The following is a 27409-nucleotide window of genomic DNA, read 5'->3' as shown; positions in this document are numbered from 1 at the left end:
GCCGTCGCCGACACCCCGCACCTTCCCCCGGCCCGCTCCACCGCCGCCGCCGAAACCCACACCCTCCCCCACTTTTTGAAGATATTTTTAAATAACAAATTTGATGATATTTTCAAATAAGAAATTTGATGATATCTTCAAATAACAAATTTGATGATATTTTCAATTAAAAATAAAAAAACAAATTTGATGATATTTTCAAAAAAAAATGATGATATCTTCTGTTCTAGTCCTCATGAAAATAACAAATTTGATAAAAAAACAAATTATTAGATATAACAAGAAATAATGAAAAAAAGTTACTAATGGCGCACCAGAGGAGGGTGCGCCATTGCTGTCAGAAAAAAAGTTACTAATGGCGCACCAGAGGAGGGTGCGCCATTGCTATCAGAAAAAAAACTACTAATGGCACACCAGAGGGTGGTGTGCCATTGGTGTCGTCGTACTTATGGCGCACTATGGGGAGGTGCGCCATTGATAACCCCCCCACTCCAGCTATTCCCCTCTGGCCTCTCTCCCTCCCTCGCCAGATCCCCCACTCGACCTAACCTCGCCGCAGCCGCGCACCCACGCGCCCCCACCGCCTCCCCCCGAGCCCCGCCTCCCCCCCGAGCGTCGCCTCCCTCGCCTCGGAGCCGCCCCACATCCACCAGGAGAGGAGGCCCCACGTACACCAGGAGAGGAGGCCCGCGACCTCCCCGCCGTCTATCCCCGCCTCCCCCAAGCTCGCCGTCTCCGCCCTCCGCCGTCTCCGCTCCGGCCACCACCTCATCATGGTCAGGTATCCCTCCTCCCTCTGTCTCTCTTGTCCTCTCCTCCTCCTCTCCTCCCTCCCGGCCATGCCCTCTTCTTCTCTCTTTTGCTAGGTTTAGGTCAAATCCCTCTCGAATTTAGGTCAAATTAGGTTCAAAAAATTGTGGGAGTAGTGCCTAGCAAACATGAATAATTAGTATTCCATGTGCATTAGGTACACCTAATGTATTGGGTTTGAACCCTAACCACTTCTCTCTCCTTTTTCTTTTTTCTGCAGTTTATGTTTGGTAGTAGACCATATCAGTAGCTGCAGTTCATGTTTGTCCATTTTTTGGTCCCTTTTTTAAAAAACCCGAGGAAAATAGATGAGTATATTTAGTGTTCTTTTTATGTGCTCATTTTCCATCTTTTTGAAATAGGTTCATTGTAGTTGTTGTAATTCTAGCAGGGTTTTTTGCTGACAGTACAGTTCATGGAAATTTGTTGTAGTAATTTGTACCCTGCGCCGTGCCTGTTTGTTGTTGCTGCTTGGTACTAAGTACTTGCCATGAGACTAGTTAGGTTGCATCTATTTTGTGTTGAGTTGCTTGCTTGCTCTCTTGCTGCAATCTTTCATCTACAGTAGCAGTAAGCAATTCGGTTAGCCGAGAGATTAGCTTCAATTCTGAAATTAAGCAATTCAACTAGCCGCTAATTTTTGCCAAAGTCAATCGCTGTTCAACCATCAGATTTCCCACCCATATAGTTAATAGTTTGAAGTATGATCACATTCAGCTATGAACCACATATAGCTCACATAAAACTGTCGCTTGCTAGAACAAACTCAGTGATGTGCCTAGAAGCCCCACATAACTAAGGGTAGTCTTCCCTGTGCATAAAAGTTTCAGACTAATTACTAGTCTTCTCTTTGGTCATCCCAGGTTGCCTACTTGTAGAAATCTTGCTGACCTGCTGCTGCTGCTCTGTTCACCTCATTTCGCAGGGTCGATTGGCCATCGTGTCGTGGGTTTGTTCTTCATCCGGGCATCGTGTCTACTTTTGTCCAGACCTACTCCTCCCTTTGTTGTGGCAAGTCTCGACCTTGGTAGTCAAAGGTAAAGAATACATGATTTTATTCCTGGATTCACTTGCTTATAGAATTCATCTAGAATCTAGGTCTGAGAACAGCAGGCTAATTCCTTTTTCTCTTGGCTCATTGGTGAAAAGATTAGTCATATGCTAGAAAGTGTATTGATTTTTTTAGTTTTGATGTTGCAAAAAATGGCATTGCTCTCTGTATGCCAGCTCAAAGTTTGGGTGGTACTGTTATGTGTGATGTTTAGCAATCCCATAATGAAAAACTGGACAGGTTAATGTCCATGTAATTTTCACCCTTTCTAGCTATGTGCCTTCTGGATATGTAGTTTATGCATGAGAAGATGAGACCTATTATTTTCTCAGTGGTAGTTATGCACATTTAATCATGGCTTTATGAGTGAATTGCAGTATAATGTCTTGAAACTCGATATCTCAAACGTTTGACTAGTTTTCCATGCTTGATGTGTTGTATCTTGAGGCTCATCTTTATTACATATCAGAACTTGCAAACAAATCTGTGAAAGACTTGTAAAGTTGCTGGGTTTTGTCTCTGACCATTGTGTCGTGATGAATTTGCAGGTACCCTGAGAGGCCCTTGAGTTTGCCGGAATGTCGATTAACTTCCGTTCCGGCAAATTCGGGTACTCCATATGTCCTATTTTTAGCAAAGGTCATGCTGAAATTTTCTGTGAATTTTAGCATGACTTTGCTAAAAATAGGACATATGGGGTACTTGCGACTAATGTTGATTATCTTCTGCTCAAAATTTATGCTGCTATAATGTTGTAAGGGTACTAATTGGTCTCTTCTGCTGCTTATCAGAGATGGGGGGAAGCAGCCACCGCCGCTCTGCCTCACCGGAGTACGAGTTGGATGCTTTCGAGTTCTTCACTACCATACTTTCTCCTTCAGTATCAGCCATGAGGCAGGTATATAAAACGAGAGATCTCCCCTTCACCCATCTCATTATGACAACTCTGTTGTTTGCTACATCACTCCTTGTCCCAAATTGCAGAGGCTGCCTGACACTTTTATGAAGATGCTGGGTGAAGATCTGCCAGATAATGTGAACCTCCGACAGGCTGGCAGCGGGGTTCGCAGGCTGTGGGACGTGGAGTTGGTGATCGAGGAGGGCCACATGTACCTGTGCCGTGGCTGGGAGAAGTTCTACAGTGCCTATGACCTGCGGACCGGGTACTTTATTCTCTTGAGGTATGACAATAACGCCACAATGCTCATCATGAAAGTTTTCAACAAGACTATGTGTCGCATGCGCTACGCTGAAGACAAAGATGCCAGTGCGTTCTGCCTCTTCTTATTCCTCCATATTTCACTTTGTCTCACATCGATTGTTACCGGTCATTGTTGCATTTGGACAGGCAGTGGGAGCAGCAGCAGCGACACTGGCTACAGCCAAAGCAGCAGCGATTATGGCTGTAGCAAAAGCAACAGCGATTGCCTTAGCGAAAGCAGCAGCGATTCTGGCAGCAGCGAAGACAACAAGAAGGATGATCCAGACTGGAGTGGGGGAGAAGAGGAGCAGAGTGGGATGAGGAGCTGCAAGATGGCGATGGGCATCAGGCTGAGGATGACCTAGCGCTGGTGGTGGCTGACCAAGGGCAAGAGATGGTGGTGGCTGACCATGGGCAAGAGATGGTGGTGGCTGACCATGGGCAAGATATGGTGGTGGCTGACCATGGGCTAGAGATGGTGGTGGCTGAGGGTGGCCTCGCGATGGTAGTGGTGCCTGACAATTACCACGCACCGGTGGTGGCGCCGGCGATCCCACAGCTGGGCGACATGACCACGCCAATTGTTAGAAGACTACATCCCACAACTGCCTCCACTACCTCCACCGCCTCGCCGCTCTTGACGCATCAGGCTGAGGAAGGAGAAGGAGAAGAACAATGAGAACTGAACTATGTCAGGTATGTCAGATCTCCAAAATGATATATATATATACTTAGTTACCCATTTATCTCTAATATGCTTAGTTTCCTATAGGTTAGCTCCAAAATTACTTATGTTAGCACAAAATGATCAAGTTTATATAATAAGCTTATAGTCTTCTTCTTATTCTTCTTCTTATCCAAAATGACATAGGTTAGCTTCATTTTACAGCTTATATGCTTAGTTTCCTATAGGTTAGCTCCAAAATTACTTATGTTAGCACAAAATGATCAAGTTTACATAATACGCTTATAGTCTTCTTCTTATTCTTCTTCTTATCCAAAATGACATAGGTTAGCTTCATTTTACCTAAGTTGGCTCTAATATGCTAACTTAGAGCTTATATGCTTAGTTTCCTATAGGTTAGCTCCAAAATTACTTATGTTAGCACAAAATGATCAAGTTTACATAATAAGCTTATAGTCTTCTTCTTATTCTTCTTCTTATCCAAAATGACATAGGTTAGCTTCATTTTACTTAAGTTGGCTCTAATATGCTAACTTAGAGCTTATATGCTTAGTTTCCTATAGGTTAGGTCCAAAATTACTTATGTTAGCACAAAATGATCAAGTTTACATAGTAAGCTTATAGTCTTCTTCTTATTCTTCTTCTTATTCTTCTTCTAGTCTTCTTCTTCTTCTTCTCTTCTTCTTCTTCTTCTTCTTCTTCTTCTTCTTCTTCTTCTTCTTCTTCTTATTCTTCTTCTAGTCTTCTTCTTCTTCTTCTCTTCTTCTTCTTCTTCTTCTTCTTCTTCTTCTTCTTCTAACTTCTTGTTTATCATTTTGCAGATTTGATTTAATTCATGGAAGCTTGCATGGATGGACTGCTTCTTTTCCATTTGTGTTTTTATTTTGTATCAATGTGAAACTTTTGTGAATGGATGGATAACGGTGTTGAATGAACATTGTGAAACTTTTGTAATATGTAACGATGGAACTATGTGTTGGCTATGTATGTATATATGATGAAACTTGTGTGTTGGATATGATCTGGTGGACGCAGGTAACATCGTTACATATGGCCTCCTGTATGTAAGCTAAGCAGATCTGTGTTGTATGTTATCTCTAATATTTTTAACCTGTGAAAATATCAGAAATGAAAAAAAATCCCTAATATTCATACTAGTGGCGCACCACACAAGACACTAATGGCGCACTGCTATAATCACACTAATGGCGCATCACCCAAAAGTGCGCCATTAGTATGCCAAAGCATATGGTTAAATATGGCCCCCTGGGAGGCATACTAATGGCACATGGTGTTCTATACTAATGGCGCACTGCTTGGTGCGCCATTAGTATACCAGATACTAATGGCGCACCGGTGGTGCGCCATTAGTAAGAAATACTAGTGGCGTGATACTAATGGCGCACCAGCAGTGCGCCATTAGTGGGCAAAACTGGTGCGCCATTAGTAGCCCTTTTCCTAGTAGTGTAATAAGCAACGTAGAAGTAACTCCCAAAGGTTTGTTAATAACAGGTAATAGGTACTACCTCATCTACTTCCCAACCCACAATTTAATTAGATCCTAATCATGCAATGTGTGAGGATTGATCTAATGCAATAAAACTGGGTAGTAGGAGGTATGATCAAAGTGTTACTTGCCTTGCGGATGATCCGCAAAACCTAGCGATTCGAAGTAGCAAGCGGCGCACTCCGGGTACTCTATCGCAAACAAACAAGCATACAATAGGTACTCAACTAATGCACAAGTAAAACTCAAATAAGAGATCTAACCAGAAAGTTCAACTTAAGAACTCCGGCAAACAAAACTCCAGGCGCTTGAATTGCCTGATTCCGATAAACGAGCGAAAAGTTAGACCAAAACGAAAATCGGATCAGGAATCGCGATCAGAAAAATCGCGGATTTAATCCGAGAAAAAGAAAAAGACGAACGTTCGTTAAAATGAATGAACGGGCGAACGTTCGCTAATTAAACAAACCGGAAAACCGATCTATTTAAAAAAAACGAAGCTAAAAAAACCGAACAAAACCGACGGAAAACCGATCAGTTTTCTAAAAAAACCGGTGGCGAGAAAAGCTACCTCCGGAGGCGGCGTGGGCGGCGAGGCGGCGGCGGTGGCCTAGGGTTAGGGTTTTGGGGGCGGGGCGCGACTGGGCTGGCCTCGGGCCTCGGCGGCTCTATATAAAGGGCCCGGCCAGGCGGAGTCCTGGCCGGTTACGGCCCAGAGTCGGTTCGGACTCTTTTTTTAATAATTATGATTAGGAAAAAAACAAAAGGAATACTAAACAGACTCCAAAAATCCCGAAATAAATTTTCCCCGGCTTCTATAATCAAGCCGCACAGGAAGAACATTTATTTGGGGCCTAAATGCAATTTTGAAAAATGCACATTTTTCCTAAATTTAAATAAAATAGCAAATAAAACCAAAATAAAATCTTATTTGATTTTTTATTAAATCCTCAATATTTCTTTATTTTGGAAAAGTCATTTTATTCCCTCTCTCATATTTTTGTGACAGAAATAATTGAAGATAAAATAAATAAAATCAAATGATCCTATTTTCAAAATTTGAGAAAAACTCAAATATGAAAATAACGAAATCCCCAGCTCTCTCCGAGGGTCCTTGAGTTGCGTAGAATTTTCTAGGATCAACCAAAATGCAATAAAATATGATAGGCAATGATGATCTAGTGTATAACATTCCAAATTGAAAATTTGGGATGTTACAAAAGAGGATCCATAAACGGAGAAATCGTCCATGAAAACCTCTTAAATCTTCTCACAAAAGTCAGAGAATATAGCCATCATGCATCTTTAAAAGGTAGTAGGTGCATTACATAAACCAAAAGGCATGTGTCTATAAGAAAAAGTACCGAAAGGGCAAGTAAAAGTGGTATTTGCTTGATCATCAACTGACACAGGTATTTGAGAGAAGCCAGAGTAACCGTCTAGAAAGAAAAAATGTGTATGTTTGGATAATCTTTCTAGCATTTGATCAATGAAAGGCAAAGGGTAATGATCCTTTTTAGTAGCTTTATTTAATTTGCGGAAATCGATTACCATTCTATATCCTGTAATAATTCTTTGCGGGATCAATTCATCTTTATCATTAGGAACTACAGTAATACCTCCCTTCTTAGGGACACAATGGACATGACTTACCCACTGACTATAAGCAACGGGATAAATTATACCTGCCTCAAGGAGCTTTAATATTTCCTTTCTTATCACTTCTTTCATCTTAGGATTTAGCCGTCGTTGGTGATCAATAACTGGTTTGGCGTCTTTCACCAAATTTATTTTGTGTTGACATGGAGTGGGACTAATGCCTTTAAGATCATCAAGAGTATATCCAATAGCAGTGCCGTGCTTCTTCAGAGTTTTCAATAATTTTTCTTCCTCCTTCTCCGAAAGGTTAGCACTAATAATAACATGATATATCTTCTTTTCATCAAGATAAGCATATTTAAGAGTATCAGGTAAAGGTTTAAGCACAAACACGGGATCACCCTTGGGTGGAGGAGGATCCCCTAGGATTTCAACAGGCAAGTTGTGTTTTAGAATAGGTCCCTGTTTAAAGAATACTTCATCTATTTACCTTCTTTCATTCATGAACATATCATTTTCATGGTCTAGCTAATATTGTTCTAAAGGATCAGTAGGAGGCACGACAATAGAAGCAATACCGATAATTTCATCTTTACTATGCAATTCCTCATCACGGGGTTGTCTAGGAAACTTAACAAAATTAAACTCATGAGACATATCCCCTAAACCAACAGAAACAATATCCTTATTGCAGTCTATCTTAGCATTAACAATATTCAAGAAGGGTCTACCAAATATAGTGGGACAAAAGCTATCTTGTGGGGAACTAAGAACAAGAAAATCAGTAGGATATTTAACCTTCCCACACAAGACTTCAACATCTCTAAAAATCCCAATTGGTGAAATAGTATCTCTATTGGCAAGCTTAATGGTAACATCGATATCTTCTATCTCAGCAGGTGCAATATCATGCATAATTTCTTTGTATAAGGAATGAGGTATTGCACTTGCACTAGCACCCATATCACGTAAGCCATTATAGCAATGATCTCCTATTTTAACAGATATAACAAGCATGCCTACAACATGTTTATGTTTATTTTTCGTGTTAGGTCTAGAAATTCCAGCAGTCTCATCACAGAAGTAAATAACATGCCCATCAATATTATCAGCCAAGAGATCTTTCACCATAGCAATATTAGGTTCAACTTTCATTTGTTCAGGGGGTTTGGGTGTCTTAATATTACTCTTGTTGACTACAGTTGAAACTTTAGCATGATCCTTTATTCTAACAGGCAAAGGTGGTTTCTCAACATAAGCAGTAGGAACAACATGATCATTATAAGTGATAGTCTTTTCTTCAACTTTAATAGGTGCAACTACTTTTAGTTCAATGGGAGGATTATATTTGAACCACTTCTCCTTAGGGAGATCAACATGAGTATCAAATGATTCACAAAAGGAAGCTACTATCTCAGAGTCAAGTCCATATTTAGTGCTAAATTCACGAAATGCATCGGTATCCACAAAAGATTTAACACAATCAAACTTAGGTGTTATACCTATCTCCTTACCTTCGTCGAGGTCCCAATCTTCAGAGTTGCGTTTAATTCTTTCCAATAAATCCCATTTGAATTCAATAGTCTTCATCATAAAATATCCAGTACAAGAAGTATCGAGCATGGAGCGATTATTGAGAGAAAGCTGGGCTAAGTTGGGACACCCCTGCAGGGTTTTGAACTTTCGAAAACCGTGCCCGCGGTTATGGGCAGATGGGAATTTGTTAATATCCGGTTGTAGAAAACTTGACACTTAACTTAATAAAAATGAATCAACCGCGTGTGTAGCCTTGATGGTCTCTCTTTGGCGGAGTCCGGGAAGAGAACACGGTCTCGTGTTATGCTTGAACGTAAGTAGCTTCAGGATCACTTCTTGATCACTATTAGCTTCTCGACCGAGCTTTGCTTCTCTTCTCACTCTCATTTGCGTAAGTTAGCCACCATATATGCTTAGTGCTTTGCTGCAGCTCCACCTCACTACCCCTTTCCTACCCATAAGCTTAAATAGTCTTGCTCTCACGGGTGTGAGATTGCTGAATCCCCGTGACTCACAGATACTTCCAAACAGATGCAGGTGCCAATGATGCTAGTGCAGGGGACGCTACCGAACTCAAGTGGGAGTTTGACGAGGATTCGGGCCGTTACTATGTTTCTTTTCCGGATGATCAGTAGAGGAGCCCAGTTGGGACGATCGGGGATCTAGCATTTGGGGTTGTCTTTCTTTATTTTGGTTCCGTAGTCGGACCTTGATTGTATTCTAGATGATGTATGTCTATTTATGTATTGTGTGAAGTGACGATTGTAAGCCGACTGTTTATCCCTTTCTTATACAGTACATGGGATGTGTAAAGATTACCCGTCTTGCGACAGACCTACCATGCGGCTATGCCTCTAAGTCGTGCCCCGACACGTGGGAGATATAGCCGCATTGTGGGTGTTATAAATATACTCCAGGCAAGGCCAATGTCATTGCAGATGCTTTGAGCTGGAAGGCTTACTGCAACAGCTTAATTCTAAAGCCCTTCCAACCGGACCTTTGTGAAGCTTTCCGCAAACTGAATCTCCATGTTGTTCCTCAAGGCTTTCTTGACAATCTCCAAGTTTCTCCTACTTTGGAAGATCAAATTCGTGAGGCACAAATTCTTGATGCCATGGTGAAGAAGGTGAAAAATGGGATTGCCAAGAGCCAACCCAAATACAAGTGCTATCGTATTGATGACAAAGACACTCTATTCTTCGAGGATCGAATTGTGGTTCCTAAAGGTGATCTAAGGAAAGTCATTATGAACGAGGCTCACAATTCCCTTCTATCATTCATCCTGGCAGTACAAAGATGTACCATGACCTCAAGCAGTCGTATTGGTGGACTCGAATGAAGCGAGAAATTGCTCAATTCGTGAATGAATGTGATGTCTGCAGAAGGGTGAAAGCAGAACACCAACGACCAGATGGTCTCCTCCAACCTCTTGCCATTCCAGAATGGAAGTTTGACCATATCGAGATGGACTTCATGACTGGATTTCCCAAGTCCAAGCGTGGAAATGATGCTATCTTCGTTGTCATCGACAAGCTTACTAAAGTGGCTCATTTCCTTCCTATCAAAGAATCTACCACAGCAGCTCAGCTGGCAGAGCTATACACACCTCCAGGATTGTCTCCTTGCACGGCATTCCGCAATTGATATCTTCATATCATGGAAGCATCTTCACTTCTAAGTTCTGGGACTCCTTTCAGAAGGCCATGGGCACCAACATTCGCTTCAGCACAACCTTCCATCCTCAAACTAGTGGCCAAGTCGAGCGAGCCAATCAAATCTTTGAGGATATGCTTAGGGCTTGTGTAATTTCCTTCGGTATGAAGTGGGAAGATTGTCTTCCATATGCTGAGTTCTCCTACAACAACAGCTTCAAAGCGAGTTCGGGCAAGGCCCCATTCGAGATTCTCTATGGCAGAAAGTGCCGTACTCCTCTTAATTGGTCAGAGACTGGTGAACGCCAACATCTTGGCAATGACTTAATCACAAAGGCTGAAGAAATGTGCAAAGTCATCCGTGAAAATCTCAAAGCCGCGCAATCGCGCCAGAAGAGTTACTATGATAGCAAGCACCATGACTTGGCTTTCCAGATCAGAGACCATGTCTACCTCCGCGTCTCTCAATGAAAGGCACTCGTTGCTTCGGTATCAAAGGGAAGCTTGCCCCTAGATACGTGGGTCCTTTCAAGATCATTGGCAAAAGAGGCGACCTCGCCTATCAACTTGAGCTTCCGTCCAACTTCGCAAATGTGCACGACGTGTTTCACGTGTCACAGCTTCGCAAGTGCTTCAAGACTCCTGAGCGCACCATCAACTTCGAAGAGATTGATCTCCAAGAAGACCTATCTTATCATGAGCATCCCATTGCTATTCTTGAAGAAACTGAGTGCAAGACTGATAACCCACAAGTATAGGGGATCGCAACAGCTTACGAGGGTAGAGTATTCAACCCAAATTATTGATTCGACACAAGGGGAGCCAAAGAATATTCTGAAGTATTAGTAGCTGAGTTGTCAATTCAACCACACCTGGAAACTTAGTATCTGTAGCAAAGTGTTTAGTAGCAAAGTAATATGATAGTGATGGTAAAAGTAACAAAAGAGCAATGAAAGCAAAGTAGTATTTTTGGTATTATGTAGTGATTGTAACAATAGCAACGGGAAAGTAAATAAGCGTAAACCAGTATATGGAAAGCTCATAGGCATCGGATCAATGATGGATAATTATGCCAGATGTGGTTCATCATGTAACAATCATAACATAGGGTGACACAGAACTAGCTCCAATTCGTCAATGTAATGTAGGCATGTATTCCGAATATAGTCATATGTGCTTATGGAAAAGAAATTGCATGACATCTTTTGTCCTACCCTCCCGTGGCAGCGGGGTCCTAATGGAAACTAAGGGATATTAAGGCCTCCTTTTAATAGACAACCGGAACAAAGCATTAACACATATGAATACATGAACTCTTCAAACTACGGTCATCACCGGTAAGTATCCCGATTATTGTCACTTCGGGGTTAACGGATCATAACACATAATAGGTGACTATCGACTTGCAAGATAGGATCTAGAACTCTCATATATTGATGAAAACATAATAGGTTCAGATCTGAAATCATGTCACTCGGGCCCTAGTGACAAGCATTAAGCATAGCAAAGTCATAGCAACATCAATCTCAGAACATAGTGGATACTAGGGAGCAAACCCTAACAAAACTAACTCGATTACATGGTCAATCTCATCCAACCAATCACCGTCCAGCAAGCCTACGATGGAATTACACACGCACGGTGGTGAGCATCATGAAATTGGTGATGGAGGATGGTTGATGATGACGACGGCGACGAATCCTCCTCTCCGGAGCCCCGAACGGACTCCACATCAGCCTTCCCGAGAGGTTTTAGGGCTTGGCGGCGGCTCCGTATCGTAAAACGCGATGGTTTCCTCTCTTCTATTTTTTTCTCCCCGAAAGCAGTTATATAGAGTTGGAGTTGGAGTCGGGGGGTCTCCAGGGGGCCCACGAGGTAGGGGGGCGCCCCCACCCTCGTGGCAAGGGTGTGGGCCCCCTGGTCTTCATCTTTGGTGAGGATTTTTTATTATTTATTGTAAGATATTTCGTGGAGTTTCAGGTCATTCCGAGAACTTTTGTTTTCTGCACATAAAACAACATCATGGCAATTCTGCTGAAAACAGCGTCAGTCCGGGTTAGTTCCATTCAAATCATACAAGTTAGAGTCCAAAACAAGGGCAAAAGTGTTTGGAAAAGTAGATACGTCGGAGACGTATCAACTCCCCCAAGCTTAAACCCTTGCTTGTCCTCAAGCTATTCAGTTGACAAACTGAAAGAAATAAAGAAAAAGCTTTTACAAACTCTGTTTGCTCTTGTTGTTGTAAATATGTCAAGCTAGCATTCAAGTTTTCAGCAAAGATTATAACTAACCATATTTGCAATAATTCTCAGGTCTCATGATTACCCATATCAATAGCATAATCAACTAGCAAGTCATAATAATAAATATCGGATGACAACACTTTCTCAAAACAATCATAATATGATATAACAAGATGGTATCTCGCTAGCCCTTTCTGAGACCGCAAAACATAGATGCAGAGCACCTTTAAAGATCAAGGACTGACTAGACATTGTAATTCATGGTAAAAGAGATCCAATCATATTCACACCCAATATAAATTAACAGTAATGAATGCAAATGATAGCGGTGCTCTCCAACTGGTGCTTTTTAATAAGAGGGTGATGACTCAACATAAAAGTAAATAGATAGGCCCTTTGCAGATGGAAGCAGGGATTTGTAGAGGTGCCAGAGCTCGGTTTTGAAATAGAGTTGAATAATATTTTGAGCGGTATACTTTCATTGTCAACATAACAACCAAGAGATGGCGATATCTTCCATGCTACACACATTATAGGCGGTTCCCAAACAGAATGGTAAAGTTTATACTCCCCCTCCACCAACAAACATCAATCCATGGCTTGCTCGAAACAACGAGTGCCTCCAACATACATCAGGTCCTAGGGGGATTTTTGTTTGCAATTATTTTGATTTAGTTTGCATAAAGCATGGGACTGGGCATCCCGGTGACTAGCCATTTATCTCATGAGTGAGGAGCGGAGTCCACTCCTCTTGAGAATAACCCGCCTAACATGGAAGATATAGACAACCCTAGTTGATACATGAGATATTCGAGCATACAAAACAGAATGATTATTTGAAGTTTTAAAGTTTGGCACATACAAATTTACTTGGAATGGCAGGTAGATACCGCATATAGGAAGGTATAGTCGACTCATCTGGATTAACTTTGGGGTTTAAGGGATTGGATGCACAAGCAGTATTCCCGCTTAGTACAGGTGAAGGCTAGCAAAAGACTGGGAAGCGACCAACTAGAGAGCGACAACAACCATGTACATGCATTAAAATTAATAAACATTGGATGCAAGCATGAGTAGGATATAATCCACCATGAACATAAATATCGTAAAGGCTATGTTGATTTGTTTCGACTACATGCGTGAACATGTGCCAAGTCAAGTCACTTAAATCATTCAGAGGAGGATACCACCCTATCATACCACATCATAACCATTTTAATAGCATGTTGGCATGCAAGGTAAACCATTATAACTCATAGCTAATCAAGCATGGCACAAGCAACTATGATCTCTAATTTTCATTGCAAACATGTTTATTCATAACAAGCTGAATCAAGAAAGATGAACTCATCATATTTACAAAAACAAAAGAGGTCGAGTTCGTACCGGCTTTTCTCATCTCAGTCAGTCCATCATATATCATCATACTTGCCTTTCACTTGGATGATCGAACGATGTGAATAATAATAAGATTGCAAGTGCATTGGACTAAGCTGGAATCTGCAAGCATTCAATAAACAGGAGAAGACAAAGCAATATGGGCTCTTGGTTAAATCAACAAGAAAGCATATAAGAGCCACTTCAACAATTTAATCATGGTCTTCTCCTACTGACCCCTAAAGAAAAGAAAAGAAATAAAACTATTTACACGGGAAAGCTCCCAACAAGCAAAAGAAGAACAGGAAATATTTTTGGGTTTTGTTTTTAATTACTACTACTAGCATGGAAAGTAAATTAATTACAAGCTACAACTATTTTTTTGGGTTTTTTCTTAAGGTTTATTAAACACACAAGAAGAAAGCATAAAAGGAAATAAACTAGCATGGATGATACAATGAAAAAGTATGAGCACCGACATCTAGCAATGAGTGTGTGTGAACATAAATGTAATGTCGGTGAGAAATACGTACTCCCCCAAGCTTAGGCTTTTGGCCTAAGTTGGTCTATGGCCACGGCTAGCCTGGCTGATATCCATAATAATAGTTGTTGGGGTCGTACTGTGATGCAGCAGCTATCGCCTCCTGAGCTACAGTGTGGCGACGAGCGGCCTCCGCTCTCCTCTCGTACTCATCTGCCTCCTCTCTGGTAATAGTATATCCTCCTCTTGCCTGATAATCAAAGAAAGCAGGAGCAGGGAGAGTAATATGGACATCACGGCGTCTATCAAAGATTAGTCGGTACTGTAGAGGTGATTCGTTCCTCTCGACAAAATGGTGGGAAACCATAGAATCAAAATCTAAATAAGCAGGAGGCAAATCCATGTCTCCCTCACGAACGTCTATCTCAAGAAATTTAGCTAAGCGGGTTGCATAAATTCCTCCAAATAAATCTCCATTATGTCTATTATGATGTAACCTACGAGCTACAATGGCTCCCATATGATAAGATTGGCTCCTAACACAGCACTCCTGAGAATGCTAAGGTCAGGGAAACACATGTGACATGCTTCATCCTTAGCATTTATGCACCTACTATGAAGAGAGCAAAATAATGTATAGCAGGAAAGTGAATGCTCCCTATGGTAGCTTGCGTTATATCTCTAGATTCCCCTACAGTTATACTAGCAAGAAAGTTTCTAAATTCAGATTTAGGGGGATCCCTAACACTACCCCATTGTGGAAGTTTGCAAGCAAAAGTGAAATCCTCTAAGTCCATGGTATAAGATTTGTTATAAAGATCAAACATGACTGAAGGAGAATTACGCGAAGATGAATACTCAAACCTCCTCACAAAAGAGCTTGTGAGATCATGTTACTGGGGGCATTTGTCCTCCTCAAAGTCCTCAAGACCGGCATTACGCACATATGCGTTAAATTCTTCTTTAATTCCCGCTCTATCCATAAAATTTTCAGAAGGCCACTCACAAGGACGCACTGGAGCGTCTCTTGGTGGCTCTTCGTCAGCATCACACATTGCAAGCCTGGGTCCTTGCTTCCTTGAAGAACCACCTTGGAACATTTTCCTAAGCATATTTCTTCCTCTGAAAAATTCTGAAATTTTTTAGTAACTTCAAAATAAATGTAAACCAAACTCAATAATATTGATAGCAACCACTCCTACAAGTGCCTAGGGCCTATATCATGCATCAAAACTACTTTTGACCATATAAATTTGACATGCAAGCTCAAGAACAGGGTCACCTAAGCAGCAAAAATTTGCAATGAATAAAGCACTAGAACAAAAACTAATTAGACCAATGGAGGAGTCACATACCAAGGAACAATCTCCCCAAGCAGTTTTGTGAGAGGTGCTTTGAGCAAGGAGATCGAAAATGGCAGCAAAACGAGCTTGGGCTCGGGTTTGAGCTGGTTTTTCGTGTTTGGGGGAGGAAGAAGGAGTGTGTGTGTGTGTGTGTGAAAGAATAAGTGGAGGAGGGCCACCGTGGGCCCACGAGGCAGCGGGCGCCCTAGGGGGGTGGGCGCGCCCTCGACCCTCGTGGCAAGGTGATTGGCCCCCCTGGTGTGTTCTTTGTTCCATAAATCCTCAAATATTCTATAAAAAATCATATTTAATTTTCAGGGCATTTGGAGAACTTTTATTTTCGAGGTATTTTTATATTGCACGGATAATCAGATAACAGACAGAAAATTATTATTTTTATTTTATTTAAACTAAATAATAGAAAGTATAGAGAGGGTACAGAAGGTTGTGCTTCTAGTTTCATCCATCTCATGCTCGTCAAAAGGAATCCACTAACAAGGTTGATCAAGTCTTGTTAACAAACTCATTCCGATTAACATGAAACCGGAGAAATTTTGAATAACACTAGGTTACCTCAACGGGGATATGCACATCCCCAATAATAAGTATATCATATTTCTTCTTGACAGTAGGAAGAGGAAATTCAAAACCTCCTAATATAATCGATAGAATTTTTTCGATAGAATTGATACTATGAACTTGAGGTTGTTTCATTGGAAAACGTACCGTATGCTCATTACCATTAACATGAAAAGTGACATTGCCTTTGTTGCAATCAATAACAGCCCCTGTAGTATTAAGAAAAGGTCTTCCAAGAATAATAGACATACTATCGTCCTCGGGAATATCAAGAATAACAAAGTCCGTTAAAATAGTAACGTTTGCAACCACAACAGGCACGTCCTCACAAATACCGATAGGTATAGCAGTTGATTTGTCAGCCATTTGCAAAGATATTTCAGTAGGTGTCAACTTATTCAAGTCAAGTCTACGATATAAAGAGAGAGACATAACACTAACACCAGCTCCAAGATCACATAAAGCAGTTTTAACATAGTTTCTTTTAATGGAGCATGGTATAGTAGGTACTCCTGGATCTCCAAGTTTCTTTGGTATTCCACCCTTAAAAGTATAATTAGCAAGCATGGTGGAAAATTTCAGCTTCTGGTATCTTTCTTTTATTTGTAATAATATCTTTCATGTACTTAGCATAAGGATTGGTTTTAAGCATATCAGTCAATCGCATACGCAAAAATATAGGCCTAATCATTTCAGCAAAGCGCTCAAAATCCTCATCATCCTTTTTCTTGGATGGTTTGGGAGGAAAAGGCATGGGTTTTTGAACCTAGGGCTCTCTTTCATTACCATGTTTCCTAGCAACAAAGTCTTTCTTATCATAACATTGATTCTTTGATTGTGGGTTATCAAGATCAACAGCAGGTTCAATTTCTACATCATTATCATTACTAGGTTGAACATTATTATGAACATCATCATTAACATTTTCATTAGGTTCATGTTCATTACCAGATTGTGTTTCAGCATCAGACATAGATATATATCATTTGGATTATCAGGTGGTTCAGCAATAGGTTCACTAGAAGTTTGCACAGTTCTATCAGTTTTCTTTTTCTTCCTTTTAGAAGAACTAGGTGCATCAATTTTATTTCTCTGAGAATCTTGTTCAATTCTCTTAGGGTGGCCTTCAGGATACAAAGGTTCCTGAGTCATTCTACCAGTTCTAGTAGCCACTTTAACAACATAATCATTTTTCTTACAATTCATCTCATTGAGAAATTCTTTTTGAGCTTTAAGTACTTGTTCCACTTGAGTGGTAACCATAGAAGCATGTTTGCTAACAAGTTTAAGTTCACCTCTAATATTAGCCATATAATCACCAAAGTATTTAATCATATCAGCATCTTGTTTTAATTGTCTACCAAAATAAGCATTGAAGTCTTCTTGCTTAAACATAAAATTATCAAACTCATCCAAGCATTCACTAGCAGTTTTAGCAGGAGGGATTTCAGTTTTATCATATCTATAGAGAGAATTTACCTTTACTACCCGTGTCGGGTTATCGGGGTCTGGAGGTTCTTCAATAAATAAAGGATTAAGATCATATGTTTCTTCGGCAGGCGGTAAATTAAGACCATGTATTTCTTCAATAGGAGGTAAATTCTTAACATCTTCAGCTTTAATACCTTTTTCTTTCATAGATTTCTTTGCCTCTTGCATATCTTTAGGACTGAGAAATAGAATACCCCTCTTCTTCGGAGTTGGTTTAGGAATAGGATCATTAATTGGAGCTGGAGCTGGCTCAGGAGGTGCCCAATTATTTTCATTTGTCAACATATTATTCAATAAGATTTTAGCTTCATCCGGTGTTCTTTCCCTGAAAAGAGAACCAGCACAACTATCCAGGTAATCTCTGGAAGCATCGGTTAGTCCATTGTAAAAGATATCAAGTCTTTCATTTTTCTTAAGAGGATGATCAGGCAAAGCATTAAGTAACTTGAGAAGCCTCCCCCAAGCTTGTGGGAGACTCTCTTCTTTAATTTGCACAAAGTTATATATTTCCTTTAAAGCAGCTTGTTTCTTATGAGCAGGGAAATATTTAGCAGAGAAGTAATAAATCATATCCTAGGGACTACGCACACAACCAGGATCAAGAGAATTAAGCCATATCTTAGCATCACCCTTTAATGAGAACGGAAATATTTTAAGGATATAAAAGTAGTGAGATCTCTCATCATTAGTGAATAGGGTAGCTATATCATTTAATTTAGTAAGATGTGCCACAACAGTTTCAGATTCATAGCCATGAAAAGGATCAGATTCAACCAAAGTAATTATATCAGGATCAACAGAGAATTCATAATCCTTATCAGTAACACAGATAGGTGAAATATCAAAAGCAGGGTCATGTCTCATCCTAGCATTTAGAGATTTCTTATTCCATTTAGCTAATAACCTTTTGAGTTCATATCTATCTTTGCAAGCTAAAATAGCTAAAGAAGCTTCGTGATCAAATAAATAACCCTCAGGAATAACAAGTGATTCTTCATCATCACTTCCATCTTCACAATCAGATTCAATATTTTCAATCTCTCTAGCCCTAGCAAGTCGTTCCTCGAGAAAATCACTAAGTGGCATAGTAGTATCAGGCATAGAGGTAGTTTCATCATAAGTATCATGTATAGGAGAAGTAGCATCATCAATAACATGCGACATATCAGAAGGAATAGTAGAAGCAGGTTTAGGTGTCGCAAGCTTACTCATAACAGAAGGTGAATCAAGTGCAGAGCTAGATGGCAGTTCCTTACCTCCCCTCGTAGTTGAGGGATAAATTGTTGTCTTAGCGTCTTTCAAATTCTTCATAGTGTCCAGCAGATATAAATCCCAAGTGACTCAAAGAATAGAGCTATGCTCCCCGGCAATGGTGCCAGAAATTAGTCTTGATAACCCACAAGTATAGGGGATCACAACAGCTTTCGAGGGTAGAGTATTCAACCCAAATTATTGATTCGACACAAGGGGAGCCAAAGAATATATCTCAAGTATTAGCAGCTGAGTTGTCAATTCAACCACACCTAGAAACTTAGTATCTGCAGCAAAGTGTTTAGTAGCAAAGTAATATGATAGTGATGGTAACGGTAACAAAAGAGCAATGAAAGCAAAGTAATATTTTTGGTATTATGTAGTGATTGTAACAATAGCAATGGGAAAGTAAATAAGCGTAAACCAGTATATGCAAAGCTTGTAGGCATCAGATCAATGATGGATAATTATGCCGGATGTGGTTCATCATGTAATAGTCATAACATAGGGTGACACAGAACTAGCTCCAATTCGTCAATGTAATGTAGGCATGTATTCCGAATATAGTTATACGTGCTTATGGAAAAGAACTTGAATGACATCTTTTGTCCTACCCTCTTGTGGCAGCGGGGTCCTAATGGAAACTAAGGGATATTAAGGCCTCCTCTTAATAGAGAACCGGAACAAAGCATTAGCACATAGTGAATACATGAACTCCTCAAACTACGGTCATCACCGGTAAGTATCCCGATTATTGTCACTTCGGGGTTAACGGATCATAACACATAATAGGTGACTATAGACTTGCAAGATAGGATCAAGAACTCTCATATATTGATGAAAACATAATAGGTTCAGATCTGAAATCATGGCACTCGGGCCCTATTGACAAGCATTAAGCATAGCAAAGTCATAGCAACATCAATCTCAGAACATAGTGGATACTAGGGATCAAACCCTAACTAAACTAACTGGATTACATGGTGAATCTCATCCAACCCATCACCGTCCAGCAAGCCTACGATGGAATTACTCACGCACGGCAGTGAGCATCATGAAATTGGTGATGGACGATGGTTGATGATGACGACGGCGACGAATCCCCCTCTCCGGAGCCCCAAACGGTCTCCAGATCAGCCCTCCCGAGAGGTTTTAGGGCTTGGCGGCGGCTCCGTATCATAAAACGCGATGATTTCTTCTCTCCTATTTTTTCTCCCCGAAAGCAGTTATATAGAGTTGGAGTTGGAGTCGGGGGGGTCTCCAGGGGGCCCATGAGGTAGGGGCGCGCCCTAGGGGGGGGGGCGCCCCCCACCCTCGTGGCAAGGTTTGGGCCCCCTGGTCTTCATCTTTGGCGAGGATTTTTTATTATTTATTGTAAGATATTCCGTGGAGTTTCAGGTCATTCCGAGAACTTTTATTTTCTGCACATAAAATAACATCATGGCAATTCTGCTGAAAAGAACATCAGTTCGGGTTAGTTCCATTCAAATCATACAAGTTAGAGTCCAAAACAAGGACAAAAGTGTTTGGAAAAGTAGATACGTCGGAGATGTATCAAAGACTCGCAACAAGTCTATCAAATTCCTTAAAGTGAAGTGGTCACACCATTCCGACCAAGAAGCCACTTGGGAACGCGAGGACCACCTCCATTCCAAATATCCGGAGTTCTTTTAGTCCTAGATCTCGGGTCGAGATCCTTTCGTAGTGGTGGAGTGTTGTAACACCCCGAATGTAACTTGCCATAATTGTAACTCCGACTCTGCCATTTCCAGCTTAAGTTATGAGATTCCCTTCGTGGTTGAGTTTTTGTCTTTGCTTTGCATTTTTATCATGTCATGCATTTCGTATCATGTCATCATGTGCATCGCATTTGCATTCGTGTTCGTCTCATGCATCCGAGCATTTTCCCCGTTGTCCGTTTTGCAATCCGACACTCCTACGTGCACTGGCGTCCCCCTCTTGTCTCTAATCATGAGCGGGTGTTAAACGTTCTCGGAATGGACCGAGATTTGCCAAGTGTCCTTCATACACCACTGGTAGACCGCCTGTCAAATTTCGTGTCATTTGGAGTCCGTTTGATACTCCAACGGTTAACCGGGTAACCGAAAAGGCCTCTTGTGTGTTGCAGCACAACACCCCTCCAAAACGGCCCAATAACCCATCCAAACCTCTTCCATGTCCTCCTCCGTCGGATCATGATCGCGTGGGCGAAAACTACACCTCATTTGGACACTCCTACCTCCTCCTAGCTATAAATATGTGCACCCCGTCCAATTTCCGGCTCCCGAAACCCTAATTTTCGATCTCTCTGCCGCCGGACGTGTCCACTCCCACCGGACACGCCCATGCCACCGCCCGAAGCCAGTCACACGACGCCACGTGGCACCGCGCTGCCCACCTCCACCGCCGCCCCCACGGGCCCGTACGTCCCCGCGCGCACCCGCGCCTCCTGCCACCGTGCATTCGTTTCCGGTGATATTTATATAGATTTCGACCGAAATCATCTCATCTTTCCAGCGGCACCCTTGGTTTGCCATGTTGATGCCTTGATCATTCTTTTCCTTCCGGAGCATGCATATGCATCGCATATCATGTCTTGCATATCATGGCATGTTTTGCATCATGTTGATTGTGCATTGCACTGTGGTTGATTGTTGTTCCTTTGCTTGTGTTCTTGCTTTGGGTAGAGCCGGGAGACGAGTACGTGATCGAGGAACCTGTTGAGTATGCTAACGAGGAACAAGCTTTCGTCAACTCTAAGAACTATGCAAGCAAGATGACCATACCCTCGAAATCACTTCTATTTTTGCTTGCTAGTTGTTCGCTCTTTTGCTATGCCGCGATACCTACCACTTGCTATATCATGCCTCCCACATTGCCATGTCAAGCCGCTAACCCACCTTTCCTAGAAAACCGTTGTTTGGCTATGTTACCTATAGGGACCAGACCTCAAACGGTCCAATCTCTGTGCTCCGGTGTCATCCTGGATCAGTAATGCTGACACCACACAGTACTTGAAGGATTTATAACAGAGTAGCAATCACACACTTATTACATCGAGTGTCTCAAAAGAGAACTTATTGCAATAAAATATGGCTTAAGGCCATCTAATAACGATAACAGTGGAAGGCTTGGAAGATAAGTGAGTCCATCAACTCCAACGGCATCACTGAGTATAGAACCACGACCTAAAGGCACCTTACTCGTCGTCTGAAAAGTCTGCAACATGAACGTTGCAGCCCGAAACGGGTCAGCACATGGAATATGCTGGCAATGTAACACATAGAGAGCAATGAAAGAATAAGGCTATACTACATGCATATTTGGCTGGTGGAAAGCTCTATGGTTATAGTTTTGCATAAAGCCAATTTTTCCCTACTGCAAAGGAATAAATTTTAATTAACTATCATGGTAGTTGTTAAACATTGAGAGTGTAGACACCCTCTCAATCCCAATTAAGCATCATCATTAAAACCCAACAAATTTAATTTAGAGTAACATGATGAGATTCACATGATAATCCAAGTACTAGATACTCAAGATGTCCATAACCGGGGACACGACTAACCATGATTAGTTTATACACTCTGCAGAGGTTTGCGCACTTTTCCCCACAAGACTCGATCTCCTCCGTTGGGATTCTCGCACTACATGACGTTTGAGAAACGGATGACCAAGACATAGTCTTTCAGAAGCGCTTGCACCTTACGAACGCGTAGATCGTACCAAGCTACATCCCCTACATCTGCTAGTCTACCACTGTAAGAGTTCGCACAACTTAGTCAACTATGCTAGAGCCCATAGTAGCTTGTGGCTACAAACGGAAGTTTCTAGTATGAATAATCTCATGATCCCTTTGAGCCTGGGTGGCGATCCAAAAGAAAAATAGGCAATCGCTAGAATACCCGGGTGTTTAAGTTGCCACCTTAGATAAACCATTAATTTAACAATCTCACATTTGTCATGGATACACTTACCCAATCCTCGTCTACTAGCATAGCATGGCATAATAAGTAAACGTAGAAGTAACTCCCAAAGGTTTGATAATAAACAGGTAACATGTACTACCTCATCTACTTCCCGAACCCACAATTTAATTAGATCCTAATCATGCAATGGTGTGAGGGTTGATCTAATGCAATAAAACTGAGTAATAGGAGGTATGATTAAAGTGTTACTTGCCTTGCTGATGATCCCTGAAACCTAGCGATTCGAAGTAGCAAGGGGCGCACTCCGGGTACTCTATCGCAAACAAACAAGCATACAATAAGTACTCATCTAATGCACATGTAAAACTCGAATAAGATATCTAACCAGATTGTTCAACTTAAGAACTCCGGTTGGCAAAAAGAATCAAATCAAACGAGGCAATGAAAGACAAACGGCAAACGAAACAAGCTCCGTTTACTAATCTGAATCTAGGTTAAATTTTAATGAGGCAAAACTTGTTTGAGTTGGTTAAACGGAAAGAGGGTTTCGAGACGAAACTCCAGGCGCTTGAATCACCTGATTCCGATAAACGAGCGAAAAGTTAAACTAGAATGAGAATCGGATCAGAAATCGCGATCAGAAATAATCGAGGAATAATCTGAGAATAAGAAAAACGACGAACAGAAATAACGAACGAACGTTCATTTTCTGGAACTAAACGATGAACGCGTTCGTTAAAACGAACAGACGAGCGAACGCTCGCTAAATAAATAAACCGGAAAAAACCGATCTATTTAAAAAACGAAAACTAGGGTTTTCTAAAAAACCAAATCGATTTTTCTTAGAAAACCGGGTAGCGGGGCGGCTACCTCGGCTCGGTCCGGCGGGGCTCCGGCGGGGCTTCCGGTGGGCAGCAGCGGCGGCGGCGTGCGGCGGGGCGGCGGGGCTGCGTGGGCGGCGGCGGGTGGCGACTCGGGGCTCCCAGGGGGCCCCGGGGTGGCTATTTAAGAGAGGGGGGCGGCCTTGCTTGGGGACGGGGTCGGCGACGGTGGCGTACCCGGCTCGGTCTCCCCGAGTCCGGCGGTAGCTCGGCAAGGGAGGCGGTGGCCTGGCGGGCCGGCCTGGCTCGGCTAGGCCTTTGGCCAGTAGGGCGCGGGTTTTTTGTTAAACAATTCGCCGAAACTAAGAAAAATTCTAGAAAAAATAAATAAAAATCTAAAATTGCCAAAACAAATTTTCACCATCTAAATAAAATATTTAGAACAGGATGAACATTTTCATTTTCTTGGCCCTAAATGCAATTTTTGAAAACGTGCAATTTTTCCTAAATTCAAATAAAACCACGAAAAACTCCAGAATAAAACCTTATTTGACTTTTTTTATTAAATCCTCAATATTTCGTTACTTTGGGAAAGTCATTTTATTTCCTCTCTCATATTTTTATAATAGAAATAATTGAAGATAAAATAAATAAAATCAAATGATTCTATTTTCAAAATTTGAGAAAACTCAAATATGAAAATAATGAAATCCCCAACTCTCTCCGAGGGTCCTTGAGTTGCGTAGAATTTCTAGGATCAACCCAAAATGCAAATAAATATTATATGCAGTGATGATCTATTGTATAACATTCCACATTGAAAATTTGGGATGTTACAAACCTACCCCCCTTAAGATGAATCTCGCCCTCGAGATTCGGGTTGGCTAGAAAATAGGTGAGGGTGGTCCTACAGCAAATCTTCCTCTCGCTCCCAGGTGGCTTCATCCTCTGTGTGGTGGCTCCAATGAACTTTGCAAAACTTGATAAACTTGCTGCGGGTTACTCGGCTGGCATACTCAAGAATCTTAATTGGTTTCTCCTCATAGGTCAAATCACTGTCCAACTGAATCGCTTCCAGCGTCACTGTATCTCTCAGCGGTATATCAGCCATCTCTGCGTGGCACTTCTTTAACTGGGAAACGTGGAACATGTCGTGAACTCCTGACAATCCTTCGGGCAATTCCAACTTATAAGCTACTTCTCCCATACGCTCCAAAACCTTGTATGGTCCTACAAAATGTGGCGCTAACTTTCCCTTAACTCCAAAGCGCTTAACTCCTCGAAGTGGAGATACTCAAAGATAAACTCGGTCTCCGACTTCGTAAACTGTCTCCTTGCGTTTAGAATCTACGTAGCTCTTCTGCCTGGACTAGGCCACCTTGAGCCTATCACAAATCAATTTCACCTTCTGTTCAGACTCCTTAATCAGATCCGGTCCAAACAACTATCGGTCTCCAACTTCGTCCCATGACAGTGGGGTCTTGCACCTCCTTCCGTAAAAGGCTTCGAAAGGGGCCATCTTCAAACTGGATTGATAAATGTTGTTGTAAGAGAACTCTGCATATGGAAAATTGTCATCCCAACTAGATCCATAATCTAGCGCACAAGCTCTCAGCATATCCTCCAAAATCTGATTGACTCTCTTGGTCTGTCCATCTATCTGCGGATGGAAAGCTATACTGAGTTCTAGCCTGGTACCCAAAGTTTCATGCAACTGATTCCAGAACTTTGAGGTAAACTGGGTTCCTCTATCTGATACAATGCTCCTGGGAACTCCATGCAGACATACGATCCTGGTCATGTATATCTTTGCCAACTTAGCACTAGTATAGGTAGTCTTCACTGGGATGAAATGAGCTACCTTTGTCAAACGATCGACTACTACCCAAATCAAGTCATAGCCTGAATGAGTTCTGGGAAAACCTGTAATAAAATCCATGCCTAGCTTATCCCATTTCCATTCGGGTATTGGCAATGGCTGTAGCAATCCGGCTGGCTTCTGATGCTCTACCTTTACTCTCTAACACACATCACAAACTGCTACATACTCCGCAATATCCTTCTTCATTCCGGTCCACCAAAAAATATCCTTCAAATCTAGATACATCTTGGTATTTCCTGGGTGAATCGAATATGGTGAATCATGGGCCTCTTGCAGAATCAACTTCCTGATCTCTGGGTCATTGGGCACATAAACACGGCCTTCAAACCATAGGGTATCGTGCTCATCCTCACGAAATCCTTTAGCTTTTCCTTTGCTCATTTTCTCCTTAATAGAAGAAATCACCTTGTCAGTATTCTGGGATTCTCTGATCTTATCCATCAAAGTAGACTGAATCTCCAATGCTGCTACATAGCCTCTCGGAACTATCTCCAAGCATAGCTCACGAAGATTCTCGGCTAACTCTCTTGGTAAACCTCCTGTCATTAAGGTGTTGACATGACTTTTATGGCTCAATGTGTCAGCTACTACGTTAGCCTTTCCAGGGTGATAATGCAATCTCATATCATAATCCTTGATGAGCTCCAACCATCTCCTTTGCCTGAGATTTAACTCGTTCTGCGTGAAGATGTACTTCAAACTCTTGTGATCCGTGTACACCTCACAATGGTTTCCAATGAGAAAATGTCTCCTAGTCTTCAACGCATGCACTATGGCTGCTAACTCCAAATCATGCGTGGCATAATTCAACTCATGAGGCTTAAGCTATTGCGAGGCATATGAAACAACTCTTCCTTCCTGCATAAGCACCGCTCCAAGTCCTCGACATGAAGCGTCGCAATACACCTCATAATCCTTGGCCTGATCTGGCAAAATCAACACTGGTGATGTAACCAAACGTTTCTTCAACTCCTAGAAACTAGCCTCACATTCTTCAGTCCATTTGAACTTGGTATCTTTCTTCAACAATTCCGTCATAGGCTTCGCAATCTTTGAGAAATTTTCAATGAATCTTCGGTAGTATCCTACGAGTCCAAGAAAACTCGGATCTCTCCAACTGTTGTTGGGGCTTCCCAATTTGTCACAGTGTCAACCTTGGTGGGATCTACTGCTATACCTTCTCCAGATATAACATGTCCGAGGAATCCAACTTCCTTCAACTAAAACTCACCTTTGCTAAACTTGGCGTATAATTGATGTTCTCTGAGCTTTCCAAGTACCAAACGCAAATGCTCCTTATGCTCCTCTTCATTCTTTGAGTAAACTAGGATATCATCAATGAACACTACGACGAACTTATCCAAAAACTCCATAAACACTTTGTTCATCATGTTCATAAAATATGCAGGTGGGTTAGTCAGACCAAATGACATAACGGTATACTCATACAGCCATACCTGGTGGTAAATGCCATCTTAGGTATATCCCATTCTCGAATCTTCAGCTGATGGTATCCTGATCACAGGTCGATCTTGGAAAATACCTTAGCTCCTTGCAATCGATCAAACAGATCATTGATCATTGGTAGTGGGTACTTGTTCTTGATGGTTACTTCATTCAATCCTCGATAATCAACAACCATCCTTAATGATCCATCCTTCTTCTCCACTAGAAGTACCAGCGATCCCCAAGGTGAAGAACTTGGGCGAATATAACCCTTATCCAATAACTCTTTAATCTGCTTCTTAATCTCTTCCAAATCCTTTGTGGGCATCCTATATGGTCTCTTTGATATTGGCCCTGTGTCTGGCAAAAGCTCAATCAAAAACTCAATATCTCTATCTGGTGGCATGCCTGGCAACTCCTCTGGAAATACATCAGGGAAATCCTTTACTACTGGTACTTCCTCCTACACAACTCCTGTTAAGGAATTTACTTGAGTCCTCTTGGCACATGCCGGGATACATACTT

Source organism: Triticum dicoccoides, chromosome 5A (assembly GCF_002162155.2).
Source record: "Triticum dicoccoides isolate Atlit2015 ecotype Zavitan chromosome 5A, WEW_v2.0, whole genome shotgun sequence".
Lineage (NCBI taxonomy): Eukaryota > Viridiplantae > Streptophyta > Magnoliopsida > Poales > Poaceae > Triticum > Triticum dicoccoides.
Note: the sequence above shows the minus strand (reverse complement) of the source record.